A 4,090-nucleotide genomic window follows, 5' to 3' on the forward strand; every position below is an offset into this window, starting at 1 on the left:
CGTATTGCCACACCTTCACGTTTTGAAGTGCTGCAGGATCAGGAGGGAGAAACTGTGGAGAAGGAGACTGAGGAGAACGTTTCAAAGGAAGATTTTGTTTCTAATATCTCTGTTTCGGAGCAGTCTGAAACAGTGTCTACTAAGGGCATAGCCAAAAGTATAGAGGATGTAAGTTTGAAGGATGAGAGCAGCAAAGTCGACACGGTTCGAGCTTCTCTGCCTCGACAATCAAAACTTACACATCGGGTTCTCTCGGGAAACAATCCGCCTGCTAAGGACTCGATCCAAAGCGTTGTCAGAAAAAAGAACCAAAGAAACAGACATTAATGTCAGGTTTTTTCTGGAATATTAGGGGGTTTAATAAGTCTAAAAAACATTCAGTGGTTAGAGATTGGTGTCGAGCTAATGCTTTGTCTTTTGGAGGAATTTTGGAAACTAGAGTTAAGGAAGGTAGACCTTCCCGCATGGTCAACTCTGCGTTTCCTAACTGGTCAATGGTTTCAAATTATGAGTTTAATCATTTAGGAAGGATCTGGGTGGTTTGGAGTGGTGATATTAAATTAAGTGTGGTTTCTAAAAGTGCGCAAATGATCTCTTGTTTGATCACAGTCCCGGGATTTTCAGAAGAGTTTCTCTGTTCTTTTATATACGCCTCAAATTTTCTGGAGGAGAGAAGAGACTTATGGCAAGAGTTAAAGCAACTTCAAGACTCTGCTCAATATCGGGGGAAACCTTGGATATGTTTAGGGGATTTTAATGAAATTTTAGACATTGAAGAACACTCCATGGCTGCATCTTCTCCTGCAGTTACAGCTGGGATGTTTGACTTCCAAGAGGCTGTAAATTATAGTTCGTTTTCTGATCTGGCGGCTCACGGACCATTGTTTACTTGGTGTAATAGGCGGGAAGAAGGACTAATCTGCAAAAAACTTGATAGAGCTCTTGTCAATGTAGCTTGGTTACAAGTGTTCCAACATTCTTACTGTACTTTCGATGCTGGCGGTTGTTCAGACCATTTGCGTGGTCACATACATTTGCAAAGCCTAAGATCTAAACCAATAACACCATTTAAGTTCGCAAATGCTATTATCTCTACGGATGAGTTCCAGCCCACAGTAGCAGCGTACTGGGCAAGTACTCCAGCTCTTTACCAATCTACTTCGGCTCTGTTCCGGTTTATGAAAAAACTGAAAATGCTGAAGCCTATATTCCGTAATCTAAGTAGGCAGAAGTTGCACCATTTGTCTAAACGTGTGGATGAAACTTATTCAGATTTATGTGCCTGTCAAGCTTCCACTTTGGCTCAGCCAGATGATCACTTGGTAGCGGCAGAATCTCGAGCGCTTGAAAGATGGGAAAAAGTCGTTCGACTAGAAGAAATGTTTCTGCAACAAAGGGCGAAGTTGCATTGGCTGGAGGTGGGTGACAAAAACACTCGATACTTTCATAATGCTTTGAAAGAGAGGAGGGCAAAGAATGCGATAAATGAGATTGTTGATCCCAATGGGGTGAAGCTAACTGGGGAGGCGATTAAGACAGAAGCTGTAAGGCATTTTCAGGAGCTCTTTACCTTACATCAATCTGATCTAGTCAACATAGCAGAAGAAGAGCTAAGGACCTTGCTACAATATCAATGTTCAAACATGGACAAGGCTAAATTGGAGTCGGTAGTAACGGAGGAGGAAATCCGGAAGACGTTATTCTCCATGCCACTAAATAAATCCCCGGGACCAGACGGATATACAGTGGAGTTTTTCAAAGCTACATGGCCTATCGTGGGAAAGGATTTTACTGTGGCGGTTCAATCTTTTTTCACATTTGGGTTTTTACCAAAAGGTCTTAATACTACTATTCTGGCCTTAATACCAAAAACAGAGAATGCAACGGTGATGAAGGACTACAGACCCATATCCTGTTGTAATGTGCTTTACAAGGTCATATCGAAACTGTTAGCAAATCGCCTTAAAGTGTTTTTGCCTAACTTTATAGCTCCGAATCAGTCTGCTTTCATCAAGGATCGATTTCTAATGGAAAATCTCTTACTAGATTCAGAACTAGTTAAAGACTATCACAAGAGCTCGCTGTCCCCAAGGTGCGCTATAAAAATAGACATATCTAAGGCGTTTGATTCAGTTCAATGGAGTTTTCTGGTCAACATTCTCTCAGCTCTCAATCTTTCGGGGAAATTTATCCATTGGATCAATCTGTGTGTCTCGACTCCCTCTTTCTCTGTACAAGTGAATGGAGAACTAGCAGAATTTTTCAAGAGTGAAAGGGGAATTCGGCTGGGCTGTTCTCTCTCCCCTTATCTTTTTGTTATTTGTATGAATGTTCTCTCTAAGTTGCTTGACAGAGCTGTATCTACGGGTACGTTTGGATTCCATCCAGGTTGTAGAAACTTAAACATCATGCATCTATGCTTTGCGGATGATATCATTGTTTTTGCGGATGGCACATTGAGGTCTGTCAATGGCATTCTTGAGGTCTTTGATCAGTTTGCTCGGTTCTCTGGTCTAAAAATCAGTTTAGAGAAGTCAACACTGTTCATGACTGGGATATCACAGGCTGTTCGGGATAGAATATTACGGAATTTTCCGTTTGCAGTTGGTACTTTACCGGTGCGTTATTTGGGGCTGCCTCTACTGACGCGGAAAATGAATAATGCCGATTGTCTACCGTTGATAGAAAATATAAAGAAAAAAATTGGCTCTTGGAAGAACAGATTCTTATCGTTTGCTGGCAGGTTACAATTACTCTCTTCAGTCATTGCTAGTCTTACCAACTTTTGGATCGCAGCGTTTCGATTGCCAAGCTCTTGTATTAAAGAGATTGAACGGATTAGCTCAGCTTTTTTGTGGTCTGGACCAGACTTGAACTCGAGAAAGGCAAAAATAGCTTGGCGAGATGTTTGTAAACCAAAACAGGAGGGAGGACTGGGGTTAAAATCAGTTAACGAGGCTAATAAGGTGAGTTGTCTTAAGCTCATTTGGCGGTTGGTCTCTGCTAGGCACTCTCTGTGGGTGAATTGGGTTAAAAAACAGTTGATAAGGCAAGGTTCTTTCTGGTCAGAAGGACTGAGAAACACTGCAGGTTCCTGGATGTGGAAGAAGTTACTAAAATACAGAGAAATGGCAAAGGGGTTTCATAAGGTTGAAGTGCATAATGGGGAGCACACTTCGTTCTGGTTTGATGATTGGTGTTGTTTGGGGAGACTTCATGAAGTGCTGGGTTCCCGTGGGTATATTGCCCTAGGAATCACTTCAGCAGCAACATTGGCGGACGTGTTTGCTTCACATCGGGTTAGGCGACATCGAAATCCACTTCTCAATCAAATAGAAGAGGAAATACTAAAGCTTAAGTCTCAAGGTCACATGACACCGGATGTATCTCTATGGCGATGTCAGGAGAATAAGTATATGAAGATGTTCTCCACAAAGAACACTTGGCAACAAATACGAATTGTATCTCCGGGAACAACTTGGTATAAAGGGGTATGGTTTTCAAAAGCAACTCCTAAGTACTCTTTCATTGTTTGGCTTGCAGTCCATAACCGTCTTTCCACGGGGGATCGCATGGCAAATTGGAATGGAGGAGTGAGCTCTAGTTGTGTTTTTTGTGACCATCCGATGGAGACCCGTGATCATCTCTTCTTCTCTTGCCCGTTTATCTCGCCTTAATGGAGGAAGCTTGTTGTTGGAATAACTCAGACCCGGTTCACTACTCTTTTTGGGGAAGTCTTGGCAGCCGTCTCTGCCTCTGATTACACACCGTCCCGGCAGTTCATTCTGCGATATGTCTTTCAAACGTCGATTTATATAATATGGAGGGAACGCAATAGACGAAGACATGGAGAGCAACCTCTACCAGCATCTCAGCTACTTAAGCACATTGACACTTCGGTCCGCAATAGACTCTCATCTTTCAAATCGCCGGGTAAACTTGAAGACGCTCTGCGAGAATGGTTTGCTTTGAGGAGACTGTGACATATTGTTTCTGTTTTCTCTTTTCGGTTTGTGTTTAGGAAAATGATGCATTCAATGTAACCATGGCATTTTTGTTTTGAATATAATTTTACATTCATAAAAAAAAA

At 42.1% G+C, this 4,090-nt stretch overlaps 1 pseudogene; it reads left to right on the forward strand.

Annotated features, from left to right (window-relative positions):
- Window positions 1-464: 464 nt before the first annotated feature.
- On the forward strand, window positions 465-3,983 carry LOC111830386 (annotated as a pseudogene).
- Window positions 3,984-4,090: the final 107 nt, after the last annotated feature.

The sequence above is a fragment of the Capsella rubella genome, unplaced genomic scaffold (assembly GCF_000375325.1).
Source record: "Capsella rubella cultivar Monte Gargano unplaced genomic scaffold, Caprub1_0 scaffold_166, whole genome shotgun sequence".
Lineage (NCBI taxonomy): Eukaryota > Viridiplantae > Streptophyta > Magnoliopsida > Brassicales > Brassicaceae > Capsella > Capsella rubella.